Source organism: Haematobia irritans, chromosome 2, assembly GCF_050003625.1.
Source record: "Haematobia irritans isolate KBUSLIRL chromosome 2, ASM5000362v1, whole genome shotgun sequence".
Taxonomy (NCBI): domain Eukaryota; kingdom Metazoa; phylum Arthropoda; class Insecta; order Diptera; family Muscidae; genus Haematobia; species Haematobia irritans.
Window position 1 is genome coordinate 65995815 of NC_134398.1, and position 17339 is coordinate 66013153.

The 17339-nt window shown below is 31.6% G+C and overlaps 3 non-coding genes across 3 annotated transcripts; 1 reads left to right on the forward strand and 2 right to left on the reverse strand.

Annotated features, from left to right (window-relative positions):
- Nucleotides 1-123: 123 nt before the first annotated feature.
- Nucleotides 124-195, reverse strand: TRNAP-AGG (transfer RNA proline (anticodon AGG)). Its single transcript has one exon. It is a non-coding gene; the product is annotated as a tRNA-Pro (tRNA).
- Nucleotides 196-11482: 11287 nt separating this feature from the next.
- TRNAP-AGG (transfer RNA proline (anticodon AGG)) lies at nt 11483-11554 on the forward strand. The gene has a single exon. It is a non-coding gene; the product is annotated as a tRNA-Pro (tRNA).
- A 2265-nt stretch (nt 11555-13819) lies between these two features.
- Nucleotides 13820-13891, reverse strand: TRNAP-AGG (transfer RNA proline (anticodon AGG)). The gene has a single exon. It is a non-coding gene; the product is annotated as a tRNA-Pro (tRNA).
- Nucleotides 13892-17339: the final 3448 nt, after the last annotated feature.

Below are 17339 nucleotides of genomic sequence, written 5' to 3' on the forward strand. Positions count from 1 at the left end.
ACTGTGGGATTTAGTTAGTTTTTTCATAAAACATTTCCTTCATCTTTTTATCTTATTTTTGTTAAAACAGAAAAAAAAACGTAAAACATTGAAGTTATAATAAAAAAAAAACAATCTTCACTTGGGCTCGTCCGGGATTTGAACCCGGGACCTCCCGCACCCTAAGCGGAAATCATACCCCTAGACCAACGAGCCAGTTAACGGTAGTGAGTTAACATCTAGTTTTCACACTCAACGAATACTCACACACACGTACAGCAAATGAAAACCCACCACAATCGACGAGATACAAAAGCTAAAAATAAAACGAATGTCTGCATTGATACAAACTACACAAGAGTTCCAATTACAGTGAGCGTATGAGCGATCGTAACAAACACTCACACCGTGGGCCATAGTCACTGATCAGCATAGATGGAAAATATCAAATGGTATATGAATCATCCGGCACAAAACAAAGAATACACAAATGGAAAATTCGAGATATTTAAAGGCGTTTTGTATGTAGGAAAACATTAGTTATTCGCAACTTCAACGACGTAGATTGGATGTTTTTAGCAAAATTCGACAAATTAAAAAAATTTAGTAGACATAATTATTTTTTTTTTCACTTTTTAAAGAAAATTTTGTAGTTTTAAGGAAAAAATGGTGTTCAATATTGCAACAATGTCTTTAGTGCCATACGGAGTTCAAGATGGGCGCATTTGTAGTAAAATTTACAAATTTCAAGAAATAATGTACTACTTTTTGAGAAAAACGAATTAAGAAAATGTGTATGCTTCATTTGTGTATAATTTTTTTGTTTTGACAGCACCCAACAAATGAATAGAGAAAAGTTTACTTCATTCAAGCCTTAGCGGTGTCAAAAGTACAGTATGTACGGATTTTCTAAATACAAGAAGAAATTTCTTAATTTAATCCCAAAAATATTAAGTACAGAATTCTTAATTTAAGAAATTGTCAATCGTGTGTGAGCTTCATTGAAGTGCTTGATTCAAGCCTGGTAAAGCTCTATGTAAACCTAATCTGTACTTTATTCAATAATTAAGCTTTTAATTGGGTTTAATTAGCGCTTAATTTGAGCCAAAACGAACTAGTTTTAAGCGGAATATAGGCTTGAATCAATCTTTTTTTCTCGAATATAATCCCACTTTGCTTAATCCAAGAATGATATGTCCTTGATTTAATCCTGAGCGGTATTCGATGTTATTTCGTTTTATATTGATTTTAGTATGAGTTGTACCTGTTTTATTCTTAATGTGCGTTTAGTTCAAGCCTAATCAGTTCTAAATTTAAGCTAATTTGTACTAAATTTAAACTTATTCAGTATGTACAAACTTCACGTTTGTCAACTATTTTGAATTTCTAAAAATGATTTCCATTGAATTATTGTAAATGAATTATGAATTATAAACTGAATTATTGTTAATGAATTTCCATAAAATCATAAATAAATTAATATTTTGAATTGTCAAATTGCTGAATTATGAATGAAATTGAATGAATTATGAATTATTGTTAATGAATTTCCATAAAATCATAAATAAATTAATATTTTGAATTGTCAAATTGCTGAATTATGAATGAAATTGAATGAATTATGAATTTTATTTTTGAGCCTCGTGCAAAAGCAAATTTCAGATTTTCACATCTTTAAATTTTCCTTATAATCTTAAGTTTGTTGTAAGAAGTAAAAAACACAAGCAATGTGATAATGAACTGTTAGATTATTACCATATGCCATATTTTGTTTGGCATGTTTTATATAATAAAACCATTTTATAAATATAAACGATCTTTTTAGCGCTATAAGACTTTTTTGTGAAAATGCGACTATTTTTGCGACTTTTTCAAAATTCGCAACGGTAACACTGAGTGGGACCAGTATACTCTCAATATTCCCTGAGCATTTGCTGTCAAAAAATTTGTTCGCTTTGGATCTCATAAAATTTGTCAATCACTCAAAAAAAGGCTCATGTCATATGGACGATAGAAATGCTCCAAAAATACGATAGCGGTCAATTGAAACTTTTATGACATCGTGGCCGATGAGGAATCGTGGATTTACGCCTATGAGCCTTGGCTTGCAGCCAAAGTAAGTAGGGGTCTATTCGAATTTGGAGAATATTGGTATATTACACTATGAATGTTTCATGGTGAATACACCACTTACTATTTTCAAGATCATAAAGTCCCAGCAAAAAAGCGTCGCCAAATAAGTCGCCTTTTGGATCCAGAAATGGTGCAAAATTGGCGCAGAAGCGATGAATTGGCGCAGAAGCGATGAATTTAACATGAGTTTGTTATAGGATGTATGTCCACCATTTCAACAACCGTTACACTTAATTTGCATCACTTCTTAAGGTGTGAAATCGGTTCAGTGTTTTGGATGTGAATTAAAAATTTTTGTTATATTTTGATAAATAAATAATCTTTATATTTTTTTATAATTTTTAATGCATTCTTACGCATTATGAAACGGTGGACCTCAAACACTTTCAAAAATTGTCAATTTTGTTTACAATAGATTTAGATTTTTTTTCGAAAAAAATTAAATAATTTGTACCATTTTATTAATTCTGTTTTTATCCTAGTTGAAACAAAAAAAAATTAACATTACCCATTAAAAATGTTTAAAAAAAAAAAACGAGTTATAAAAATTGAATTAAAAAACTTCTTGTGTAGTTAAAATAGAGAACATTTTTGGAATTGCTTTTAAAGTCGTGCCTTTAGAAGAATTTCCAAAATTTTCTGCTGGGGTCCTAGATGACGTTTATATTATTTTTAGGGAATATACTTGTGGTTAAAGTGTTAGATGGCTACGGTAAAAAAAAAAAAAACACCAATTATTTTTTGTTTCTTCTGTTTGTGTACTTTCCAGGAATAGAGAAAGAAAAAAATAAAACAAAATCTTCTGGGATTCCCGATGCCGAGTAAATCTCATAATTATTCTCTCTTTATAGCATGTAATAATTCATTCTAGCTTTAGTTCTTATCATCATATCGGTCCATTATTGTACCTATCAACCCTGCCGCATTTTCATAAAATTCCTTTGATCACTTGTCAATGATTACCAAATGTATAAACAAAATAAATTCATAATTTATAGAATTCATCGGTATAGTCGTCATCCGAGCGGACATTTGACTTTGATTTGTAACATGAATTACGACAACTTATAAAGGCTTTAAATCATTTTATTAATTTACAATCAAAAAGTTCCCCATAGAGTCGAATTCATTGTTGTTGGCAATTTTTATGGTTCAAATCGAAAAAAATCATACAGATAACAGCACCAAATAAGCTCCCTTAGTTCAATAGACTAAATGCCGCTAGCAGTTGAAGTACATACCTATATACAATCATAGGAGATTTTTCATTTTTTTTTTTTACAAAAATAAGCTGCGATAATAATAAGTCATTTATTTGCCGGTTATTTACGATGTGATTAAAGTCAAAGCTACTACTTACTATGCCAACATAAAATCCAAATGGAATGGCCTGAGTATTGTATGATTAACTGACTTCATAAATAATGTTTGCCAAATAGCCAACTAGCTAATCATAGTAACATAATCGCAATCTCTCACGAAGCGTTATTCCCAACGAAAAAGGTAAATGTTCTTAGAACAGTTGTAATTCTTACTAAAAGTATTATTTACCATCGATCAAAACTTTGCTCGCGTACATTTAAATCACGGTAATTGTAGTGATAAAGATTTTAGTATGGCGTATAGTGACAGGGTTCATAATGGATTAATCAAAGATCCAATATACCAATGGGGGTTCCCATTCTTGCAAAAAAATCCCTATCTCTTATCGACTCCTTAATAATGTTTGAACAATGGAATATTTAGTCAACTCGAATTTTAGATATCCTATACCAAAGATGACAAACAAGAAAATATTCTGACAACAATATCTCGAAATGAAAGATTTTACACCTATTTCAAATTATGAAGTATATTCAGTGTATAAGTGTTAAAGGGGTTTTACAAGATTTACAATTTTATATACACCTAGACCTCGCTTTGTGTCGCAGATACGTTCCAAAAAAAAACGACGCAAAGTGAATTATGAGTTTTTATGGCAAACCATGCAAAGATTGGAGACCGATAACAACGCAACTTCGAAAATCTAACGACGCAAAGTGAAAACTAGTAGTAATTCAGCAGCGACGCAACTTCGAAACAACGCAAAACGAAACGACGCAAAGCGAGGTCTAGGTGTAGTTTCAAGAAGAATTACTTAATTGACTTAATCAAAATGAACATAATATACATTAATTGAACGAACTTCTAATTACTCCTATTGACGCATAAATATATTGGCCAAAATTAGCCACGGTTGCCGCAGTTGGTGGAATTCTACACTCAAAAAAAAAGTGAACCCTATATTTCACTAAAGCCGATTTAACTCTCTTTTAGTAAATGGAATTATTACGTTTTAAGAAACTTTCCATGACTTTAATAATTATACCCTTCACCACTAGTGTGGTACAGGGTATAATAAGTTTGTGCATTTGTATGTAACGCCAAGAAATAGTGGTCCTAGGACCATCTTTTAGTATACCGATCGGCTTAGAATTAAATTCTGAATCGTCCGTCTGTCTGTCTGTCTGTCCGTCCGTCTGTCTGTATATGTAATTTTGTGCACAAAGTACAGCTCGCAATTTAAGTCCGATCGTGGCATGGGGTCGTTTTTTGGGACAGAGACAATCGCTATTGGTTTTGGAAAAAATCGGTTCAGATTTAGATATAGCTGCCATATATATTTATCCCCGATTTGGTCATAGTTAGCGTGTTTATCAACCGATTTTCTTGAAATACCGTACATCCAAATATTTTATGAGCTCGAAAATCTTGCAAAATATCAGCCAAATCGGTTCAGATTTAGATATAGCTCCCATATATATCTTTCGTCCGATTTAGACTCACTGAGGCCAAAATTTACTACCGATCTTCGTGAAATTTTGCACAGAGAATTGAATTGACATTCTACCAATGCTTAGTAAATTTGATTGAAATCGGTTCAAATTTAGATATAGCTCCCATATATATCTTTCGTCCGATTTGAACTTATATGGCCACAAAAGCCAGAGTTTTGCCGTGATGTGCTTCAAATTTTGCACAAGGGGTACGTTGAATAGTACCGTTAAGTGTGTCAAATTTTATTAAAATCGGTTCAGATTTAGATATAGCTCACATATATATCTTTAGCCCGATTTGGACTTATATGGTGTCAAAAGCCAGAGTTTTGCCCTGACTTACTTCAAACTTTGCACAAGCGGTACTTTTAACGATACTATTGTATGTGCCAAATATGGTCAAAATCGATTCAGATTTAGATATAGCTCCAATATATATCTTTCGTCCGATTTGAACTTATATGGCCTCAAAATCCAGGTTTTTGCCGTGATTTGCTTCAAATTTCGCACAAGGAGTACGTTTAGTAGTACCGGTAATTGTGCCAAATTTGGTTAAAATCGGTTCAGATTTAGATATGGCTCCCATATATATCTTCGGTGCGATTTGTACTCAAATGACCAGGGGGCCAAAGTTATACTCCCATTAACGTGAAATTTCGCATAGATAGCAGAATTATTATTCTAACTATACATGTCAAATTTAGTCAAAATTGGTTCAGATTATATAGCGCCCATATATACATACACCAGAGTTGGGGAAATATGTTATGGTAGACTGTTATACATTTTAGACAGATTTTCAATGGAAGTTTCCTCCAACTAACTGGATAGCGTTATCCGATTTAAATTTTAATTCTAGAGATTTTGTAGAAGTAAAAAAATTGTCTCCTATATATAGCTTCCAGCAAATGTGAAGTAGTTGAGATGGTAACATAAATTTTGGCCTACATAGGGGTGAAGGGTATAATACAGTCGGCCCCGCCCGACTTTAGACTTTACTTACTTGTTTTTTACGTACATTAGTTAAATTAACTAAAACAGAGGAAACGAGTAAGGAAAGCCTAAAGTCGGGCGGGGCCGACTATATTATACCCTGCACCACTTTGTAAATCCACATTTTCGATACTGTATCAAATCCGTCAAATGTGTTGGGTGCTATATATTAAGATTTTTGTCCCAAATACATACATTTAAATCTGACTCCATCTGAAAAAAATTTAAAATCTATAGACTTGAAATTTAAGTCGTCTAATGCCCTGGATGATACACTATGTTACTAAAAAACTATGTACCCATTTTGAGGCAACTTCGCAAAAGTGTATTTATGATTTATCACTCGATATATATGTATTAGAAGTTTAGGAAAATGAGAGTCATTTTTACAACTTTTCGACTAAGCAGTGGCGATTTTACAAGGAAATGTTGGTATTTTGACCATTTTTGTCGGAATTAGAAAATCATATATTTGGGAGCTATATCTAAATCTGAACCGATTTCAACCAAATTTGGCACGCATAGCTACAATGCTAATTCTACTCCCTGTGCAAAATTTCAATTAAATCGGAGTTAAAAATTGGCCTCTGTGGTCATCTATAGACTTCAACCAAATTTGGCACGCATAGCTAAAATGCTAATTCTACTCCCTGTGCAAAATTTCAATTCAATCGGAGTAAAAGATTGGCCACTGTGGTCATATGAGTGTAAATCGGCCGAAAGCTGTATATGGGAGCTATATATAAATGTGAACCGATTTCAATAAAATTTGGCACACTTGACTACACTACTAATTGTACTCATAGTGCAAAATTTCAACCAAATTGGGGTAAAACTCTGGCTTCTGGGACCGTATTAGTCCATATCGGGCGAAAGATTTATATGGGAGCTATATCTAAATCTGATCCGATTTCAATAAAATTTGACACACTTGACTATAGAACCAATTGTTCTTCTTGTGCAAAATTTTAAGCAAATAAGGGTAAAACTCTGGCTTCTGGGGCCATATAAGTCCATATCGGGCGAAATATATATATATAGAAGCTATATATATGAACCGATTTCTTTCAAAATCAATAGGGTTCTATTCTGAGCCAAAACACATACTTGTGCCAAATTTGAAGTCGATTGGACTAAAACTGCGACCTAGACTTTGATTACAAAAATGTGTTCACGGACAGACGGACATGGCTATATCGACTCAGGAGCCCACCCTGAGCATTTTTGCCAAAGACACCATGTGTCTATCTCGTCTCCTTCTGTGTGTTGCAAACATATGCACTAACTTATAATACCCTGTTCCATAGTGTGGCGAAGGGTATAAAAATTATACACAAATGAAGCATAAAGATTACGTAATTCGTGTCTCCCAAAATAGTTCAGAATTTCTTAAAATTTGTATAATTTACTAATAACGCGCCTATGTTGAACTTCGTGTGACACTAAAGACATTTTTGCAATTTTGAACTCCATTTTTTCCTTCATACTACGAAATTTTCTTTAATAAGTGAAAAATAATAATTTTGTTTAATAAATTTTCTTGAAGTTGTCGAAAATTATGTACTTATTTTTGTGAAATCGCAAAGTCCAATGTGACTTAGATCTTCCTTTTTGTAAAATTTCTTTTATTTATACAATCTAAAATCATTATAACATTTAAAATTCGACACATTTACAATTTAACTTATATTTAAACACCAGATATTGTCGCTAATAGGAGGGAACATTCACTCATTCGAAGAAAGATCACTTTTTTCATACTACACCGAAAGAATTTTCTTCGTAAAAAGAACGAAAATTTTCGTTAAAAGTACGAAATTTGTCATTGTTTTACAACCAAAGAAACTTTTCATTAAAAGTACGAAATATTTCGTACTTTTTACGAAGAAAAGTTCTTCCAAAATTTTCGTAGTTTGTAAGAAAAAAAATTCGTAATTTTTATGAAGAATCTTCGTACTTTTTATGAAAAATCTTCGTACTTTTTATGAAACAATTTCGTTCTTTTTATGAAAATGTTTCGTACTTTTTATGAAAAATTTTCGTAGTTTTTATGAAAAATGTTCGTACTTTTTATGAAAAACTTTCGTACTTTTTTCTGAAAAATGTTCGAACTTTTAGAAAAAAATTTATAGTCGAAAGTGCATTTGGTTGTAGTTGCAAGTGTGAAAAATGACATCACTACTTTATATCTTAAGTTTTTGAATAATTTTTAGTTTTATTTGCTTCACTTTTATTCATAGCGCGCTATCACCCAAATGAGAAGTAGCATAGACTTGCATAAAAAATAGAATAAAGGAATACACTCAAGCACATTATAAAAGACAATTTAATGCCGCGAACGGAAATTTTACAACTTCAATGAAACTTCTTCGTTATTTCAAAGAAAATTCGTACTTTTTATGAAGAAATTTTAACGCAGAATGTTTCGTAAAATATTCGTAAAAACTTCTTCACAAAATTCATGAAATATGAAGAAAGTTTCGTTAAAAGTACGAACTTTTTACGAAGAAAAGTTAATGTAGAATGTTTCGTAGAAGTTTCGTATATTCGTAAAATGTTCTTCGTAAAATTTAAGAAAATGAATGAAAATTTCGTTATTTTAATGAAGAATTCAGGAAGAATAGTTAATGAAGAATTCTTCGTAAAATTAACGAAGAGAATTCTTTCGGTATACAAATTTGATCAAAAACTTCAAAATAAGTTTTGTTTTCAAATTTTGGTAGATTATTTTGGCACGAGTTGCAACCATGGAAGTAAAATGGAAATTCTTATTATTTTCTTTTTTGGAGAAATGATATTTTTAGATCTAAAAATATTAAAAAAAAAAAACAAAATTAAATTTAGAAAAATTTTTCTGAAATTTTTATTTGAATCGGTGGTACGGTGCTTATAATTGAATATTTGAAGATCAAATGGCCCATGCCCTTAGTCCAATTTTGGCATACTCTTTACAGATATCTCACGAATAAATGCTTCAGTATTGTCTTCTAATGCATCAAGCCGGAATTTCTGTACAGACATGAGCTTTAAAATATTCCTACAACAATAATCTAAAGGCGTTAAATCGCATGATCTAGGCGGCCCATTGACCAATCTCGAGCGTGAAATAAAATGTTCTCCGAACTCGCCTCTCAATAACTCCTTTGTTACGCGTTATGTCATACAAGTCATTGCTTTTGGGTAACAAACATTGGATATCGTCTTCGAAGAGACACAATTTGAAGATTGACAATATCTTCCACATTTTATGTTTTAAGGACAATTTTGTTAAGTACACCTAAAGAAAAAATACTTTCCTCCGGAACGAAATTTTAGACAAACGAAATTTCCTTTTGTCACAAGTGTTGCAATGATTGTATATAATACGTATTATTTACTTCAATAGAAAACTTATTAGCATCAAAAGAAAACTTTGTTTGTTCCTCAGAAAAAAAAACTTTTCTCACAGTGTAATGTAATATTGTTGGGAGCCATGCGCCATCGAACGGAAAATGTGGTAACCAGAAAATGAAATATTCTATTTCGGTGTTTCAAAATAAGTTTTTAAGGGTTTTGCAACATTGTGGACGTTTATAACACAATACTCGGTTCAAACGCCGTCATTGAGTTCGATACAAAGCTCCTGTAATGGCTACACTCGGTTGCAGAGCACATAGTACATCATCTTCTACTGGCCTCATCAAATACACAGCATAAGCTTGTTTGCCGTCGTTTTTAGAACATGATCGAAATATTGGTCTCATACCCCGTAAAGTATGTTATATGTATTCTGGGTCGTGTTGAAATTCTGTGTTGATTTAGCGATGTACGGCTCTCCGTCCGTCTGTTGAAATCACGCTAACTTCCAAACGAAACAAGCTATCGACTTCAAACCTGGTACAACTAGTTGTTATTGGTGTAGGCCGACATCCAGATTTGGCCTCCGTAGGCTCTTGGAGGAGTCAATTTGATTGGGTTAAATTTTGGTATGAAGAAATTTATTTTGGTTTGAAGAAATTTACCTGTATCGAAAATTGGTATATATTAGTCCATAATTGTCTAGAGCCCCAATTTCAAACGACATCCAGGTTTGATTTTCTGTCATGAGAAAATCACATAGGTTCATAATTATTTATAGACTCCTCTTTATAAACCGATCAAGAATTAAGGAGGAATATATAGGTATTTAATCTGACACAGACTCTATATGGACTACCTTACAGTTTAGAATACACTGCTAAGAAATAAAACTCTTCCTCGTCAAAATCTTTAGACTAATGACACATACAGAAAACAGTACCTATGGTTATGACGTGAAACCATCAAACATGTACCCAGCAAAAATTTTGGAAGTTCTTCTAAAGACACAAGTTTAAAAGCACATCCAAAACTGTCTTTCCATGATGTTCTTTATTTAACTACACATGAAGTTCTTTTCATTCAATTTTTTATAACTCGTTTTTTTCATATTTTTAATGGGTAATTTTACCTTTTTTTGTTTCAAATATGTTAAAAACAGAGTAAGAATTAAAAAAATTTTACAAATTATTAAAGTTTTGCGAAAAAAATGCTAAGTCCACTCTAGAAAAATTTTTTTGAAAATATTTGAGATCAAATGTTTCAGACAAGGGTTAGAATGCATTAAAAATCATAATAAATTATAATTATTTATTTCCATCCACAACACTGAATGCGGATCACATCTTAATATGTGATGCGAATTCAGTGCAGTGGTGGACATCCGTCCTCTGGCAAGCCCATGTTAAATTAATCGCTTCGGTGCCAATTTTGTACGACTTCCGGATCCAAAAAGAACATCTTTTTATATGTAACTTAAATAGAGGCAGTTGCCACCAGATTATGGCATGGTTTAGGGTAAAAATTGCTTTAATTTGGCAGTTAACGTATAATTTATGATGCCGCAAACTTAATAAATAACTTCGAAAAAATGTTGTTTTCTTAAAAAAGATTAACTTAAAATTATATTCCACAAAACAAATCACAGTTTCAGATTAAACAAATCCATATATCTTAAGCACAATCCACATAATCTGTTCCGAATGTCAAAATACTCTGTAATAAATCTCAACAGTGATTTTTTTGATTTGTAATCAATAAATACTTTTTATGGTGAGTTTTGCTATTTTTAAGTAAAATTTATTAAATCCAAGAAATGATTGATATAACAGGATTAGTATTTGTTATGGGACAAAACGACTCGGTGGTTGTTTTGTAAATTTAATCTAATGCCAAATGCGAAATCTTTATTATTTATTGGATACAATGAATTAATAAATATTGTTGGTATATTGATTGAAAGTCATTATGGCTTTATAAGGAATTTAAATCATTTAAGTCGTTTGGCCTCTTAAAGTTTTGTAGATCACATACCAAGAAAAACTGTGTAATCGATTTTATTGTAAAAATATGTTTCTCTAACTGTAATAATTTTTTGGTCGTGGCGAAAAGTTTTTTTATTAAAATTTGAAATCAAATTTTTCTTATACACAGATGATCTAAATGTTTATCTGGTATGTCATAAATTGCACATAGATTTTACTCGAAATTTATGCTATACAACTGGCTCGTTGGTCTAGGGGTATGATTTCCGCTTAGGGTGCGGGAGGTCCCGGGTTCAAATCCCGGACGAGCCCAAGTGAATGGTATTTTTTAAATACTTCATATTTTTAATAAAATTTTTACATTTCCAATTAACTATCCATTGAACAGTTAAAAGAAAATTTAATTATCATAAAAAAGTATTTGTTGTTTGCAATTTAAGGTAAAAATCATTGGATTTATGACTTTTACAGACACTTAAAGAACTTGCCATTGATTCCGAATAAAAATGCGGCTTCTGTTAATCTTTTATGGTATGATACACATTTTAAAGACAACTATCTTAACTCTACGAAAAAAACGGCTTCTTTGAAAAGTTTATCGAGTATTTTCGCCAAATATAAAGACTTTGTACCAGACAAGTGCCAGTTTAAAATTCCAAAGTAAAACACAAATTTGAAGCAGACAAAAAAATTCAATCAAGGATGCAACGTCTACAACATACCAGTACCATAGGCCTAAAAATTAATTCTTGTTATGCAGATTATTGAAACAAAATGAAACACATAAAAACGTTTTTCTTTTCATTAAGGACAACCTCCTTATATCAAAGATATGACTGTCCATTCCAACTGAGCATCCTAAATCCTTTAAACAAAAACGACGATTTTTTTAAATTTATTCAAAAAAGTTGTTCTTCGTATTGTGCAAATTTCGTGTCTTAATATTTGGGTTGCATACTCTTTCAAATAAAGTTAATCTTTTTTATGGTAACATTTGAATGAAAAGCTATTTTATAGAACGAAATTAGACCAATTTTGGTGATTGCTCTATCCTTACATCACACACCGAGTTTAAAGCAGATTGGACAATAAATAAGTTCTGGAACGTTACAGAAATTATATCTGGAGATCGGTCTATATTAGAGATGTTTCGTAGTTCACCACTGTTGTATCACAATGGATTGAATTGTCTACCTGAGTCTGAAAATATAGGGCTGCCACTATACCTAACCTATAGGTCTATATGACTTATTTCGACGAGGAGGAATGATACCTACACTCAGAAAAAATTTACTTTCGTACAAAGATTTTGATGGTTGATTCCGAGCCAAAGATCCTGCTTCTTTAAAATAACGACATTTTTAAGATACAAATTTAATTTACTGAATTTCCATTTTTTAGATGTAATTAGTTACGTACAAATAAAAATATTTACATTGCTGTAAAAATTATTTCTTTTAATTAAAAAATGTTTTTCTTTATTTTAAGAAAAGTTGGACTTACTTCAAGTACATATGACTTTAACGGAGGGTCGCAAATTCAATGAAAAACCTTTTAAAGTCAAGATTTTGAACAATGTTTTAAATAAAATTCCTTTATTTGAAAAAAATCCGTAATATACCATAATTTGCTGTCCTAAATTTCGGGTTGCATTATCCTTCTTATTAGGCCAATATTTTTATCTGCGTATATTATAGCTCGCACTTCATAAAGATCTGATAAATAAGCCAAATCTGAATTAAAGGTTACGCAACCTAAATTTTAGGAGACGCAATTAACAAATTATTTTTGTACTTAATAATTTGTTAATTAATTTGTTAATTCTTTCAAATAATGACATTTTAATTAAAATAAAGTTTATAATCTTCACTTCAAGAAGATATTTTATTAAATTTAAGACACAAATTTTCTCATTGAACTAAGGCAATCGTCCTTAAATTAATTGAAATATTAATATTAGGATTTAAGATAAAAACCTTTCAAATATAGGCTATGACTTATTTTGAGGATTTAGCATCTTTGGTTTAAAGTTTTTTTTTTTTTTTGAATTAGGAATAACATACATGTTTAACTTTGAATTAGGCGTTATAATTTGGATTTTTAAATTGGCATTTGTTTGTACGTGACTAGATTTATTATTATACCGCGAAAAGAGAATAAATATGGGATAAATTAGATCTGTATCCTAATTTTATTTTTTTTTAAGCCAGAAAGACTGCTAAAAATGTCATTATTTTAAAGAGTGTAATGATCAGATTATATATCGTGTAATTTGAGTGTAATGATCAGATTATATATCGTTTGGGCCTAAGTTTCAAGCAGATATCCGGTTCCGTTAGGAACTTATCTTAATAGAAATATAATATTTATTAAAATCGGAAGCTATATAGTTCTTAAAATAAAACAAAAATCGCTCCTGTAGCTCAAATTGCGAACAACTCACAAATCTAATCTTAGTCGATCAGAATATATAAAGTGAGATCGAAGATTAATATTTCTGGAAAACAAATTTTCACAGATCAGAGTTACTACTGCCTGACCGCATATTGGTTTATGTTATAAAAATTTTATGCACTTGGGCTCGTCCGGGATTTGAACCCGGGACCTCCCGCACCCTAAGCGGAAATCATACCCCTAGACCAACGAGCCAGATGAACATTGATTGCTCTAAGTGAAACACACTCAAATCGATAGTACTCCATACGAAATATAAACCATCCAACTAAAATCAAATTTTTTGGTGTTCATTATGGAAATACACATAAACACAAATAAAGACATAGTTGGCAGTTGCGGTAGGTCAGGAGAAATTTATGAGCATAGCCAACGTAGGGAAAATTCGACTATTAAATTGGTTTTGTTTTAACATATACTCGTACTTATTTAATAAATAGCTTAACATAAAAAAATAAATTCGAGCCTATTGAATCTTATACTATAGCTTCCTACATGGATTATATAAAATGAAAATCTACCAAAAGAAATCGAGAGATGGAAACGCAGCTGTTTATACGCTCAAAAAGATTGTCTAATTGGATATTGGTTACTAATCGGTTACTATTAAGTTTGTCTTTCACCGGGATATTAATAAAATTTTCAATATTATTTTTCTTTACTTATTAATTTTAAAGGGAAAGCGCATGGTCACGCCAGGCAAATATTTGATCAAAATGATTGTAAATTTTTCCAGGACCATTTTGGAAATATCTGGATACCATTTTTGGAACATACTCCTACCGTGATATTTTGGGCCTGAAATTGGCTGAAGTGTTAGCTGGTTTGATTGTAGCGACGAATTCTTGTTTGGATTTCTGTCAAATATTTTTCCATTTGTACCGTACTGTACCGTGACAAGAAAGGCCCTACAAAAGCTAAGGCACTTTTAGTTATGATTATACCCAGCGTTTTTACCTATAAAATGTACTTTTATTAGTACACTGAAACACATAATTACGTAAACATAAAAATTTGATGTCCTTAAACACGAATGCCATCCTTGTGTAGCATAGAAGATTTCAGGCTCAATTAGACTATTCAGTCCATTGTGATACCTCATTAGAAGACACATTTCCCTGATGCAAAGACTATTTACTAGGCCAAAATTTGATCAACTTTTTATTGAAAGCGTTTAGTCATTGAGTTACGTTGATTAGACATTGAAATATGTACTTTACAAAAAAGACAGATTCCATGGAACTGAGGCCAACCTGGTTCCAATGAATCAATTTTTTTTTCTCAAAATTAATTAAATCATATTTAAATGTGAATTTTTTTGTATCTTGACTGCAGTTACTTGGATCCAAGATTTTTATCTTCCCCGGGGCAAAGAAGAGGCATCTTTAAAATTATGTTAAGACATTTCGTAGGCACCTATCTAGCTTTAGCAGTTTAAAAAATCCAAATTATACGAGATATTTCAGATACCTTCCAAGGGGGTTTGACGAAAATCCCAGGGTGCCAAGCCCATTTTTTGCTATAAACTGGTGTAAAAATAGACAATATTCAGTTCTGCGCCAAACCCGGATGACTTTGTGGTTTATATTGGATTGTATAACGTTTTTTTTTTATTTTTTATTTGCTGTTTCTTAAGCTTTTTTTTTAACACATTTTCTTTACATTCTTTACATTTATTTAAATTTTATATTATATTTATTATACCCTGCGCCACACTGTGGAACAGGGTATTATAAGTTAGTGAATATGTTTGTAACACCCAGAAGGAGACGAGATAGACACATGGTGTCTTTAGCAATAATGCTCAGGGTGGGTCCCTGAGTCGATATAACCATGTCCATCTGTCCGTCTGTCCGTCCGTCCGTCCGTCTGTCTGTGAACACATTTTTGTGATCAAAGTCTTGGTCGCAATTTAAGTCCAATCGCCTTCAAATTTGGCACACATTCCTAATTTAGGTCAGAATAGAACCCTATTGATTTTGGAAAAAAATCGGTTCAGATTTAGATATAGCTCCCATATATATCTTTCGCCCGATATTCACTAACATGGACCCAGCAGCCAGAGTTTTATTCCGATTTGCTTGAAATTTTGTACAAACATAACACTTAGTCGTATAGTCAAGTGTGCAAAATTTGATTGAAATCGGTTCAGATTTAGATATAGCTCCCATATATCTTTCGCCGGATATGGACTTATATGGCCCCAGAAGCCAGATTTTTGGCCCAATTTGGTTGAAATTTTGCACTAGGAGTACAATTAGTAGTATAGTCAAGTGTGCAAAATTTTATTGAAATCGGTTAAGATTTAGATATAGCTCCCATATATATTTTTCTCCCGATATGGACTTATATGGCCCCAGAAGCCAGAGTTTTGGCACAATTTGGTTGAAATATTGCACTAGGAGTACAATTAGTAATATAGTCATGTGTGCCAAATTTGATTGAAATCGGTTCAGATTTAGATATAGCTCCCATATATATATATCTTTCGCCCTATATGCACTTATATGGACCCATAAGCCAGAGTTTTATCCCGATTAGGTTGAAATTTTGCACAAGGAGTACAATTGGTAGTATAGTCATGTGTGCCAAATTTGATTGAAATCGGTTCAGATTTAGATATAGATTCCATATATATTTTTCGCCCGATATGGACTTATATGGCCCCAGAAGCCAGAGTTTTGGCCCAATTTGGTTGAAATTTTGCACAGGGAGTAGAATTAGCATTATAGCTATGCGTGCCAAATTTGGTTGAAATCGGTTTAGATTTAGATATAGCTCCCATATATATGTTTTTCTGATTTCGACAAAAATGGTCAAAATACCAACATTTTCTTTGTAAAATCGCCACTGCTTAGTCGAAAAGTTGTAAAAATTACTCTAATTTTCCTAAACTTCTAATACATATATATCGAGCGATAAATCATAAATAAACTTTGCGAATTTTGTGTCTATAGATTTTGTAAAAGTCTATCAAATTCTGTCCAAATCGAGTGATATTTAAATGTATGTATTTGGGACAAACCTTTATATATAGCCCCCAACACATTTGACGGATATGATATAGTATCGAAAATTTAGATCTACAAAGTGGTGCAGGGTATAATATAGTCGGCCCCGCCCGACTTTAGACTTTCCTTACTTGTTTTTATTTTTATTTTGTGCTAATTTTTAGCAAGAAAGCAAGAATAGCAAAAGGAAAACTACGTACTATCCGCAATGTCCCAACACTCCCCAAATGTATTGATTGATTTCCAAAATATGCACATCTTAAATAATTATGTAAATTGAAATTATCATATCTTAGTTTAATATTTTTTTATCTGTTTTATACTTTTTTTGGAAATATCAAATGAATTCCAATAAATTTTCAAAACTAAAACGAACTTCTGAGTTTTTATCATAAAAACCGCAAAAATGAGGACATACATTAGACAAACATTGAGGGCAAACATTGAAAAAAAAAATGAAAAAAATGTTTTAAGCAATGATTATAAACTTCTTTTAATTAAAAGTTGAAGACCATAAAGAAATGTGTCTTTAATATTATGCAAATTGCATATTCTAAAATTTAGGTATAAAAAGAAGACGTTTTTCAACACTTCATTTAAACACACTTTTAAAAATATTCTTTATTTTACTC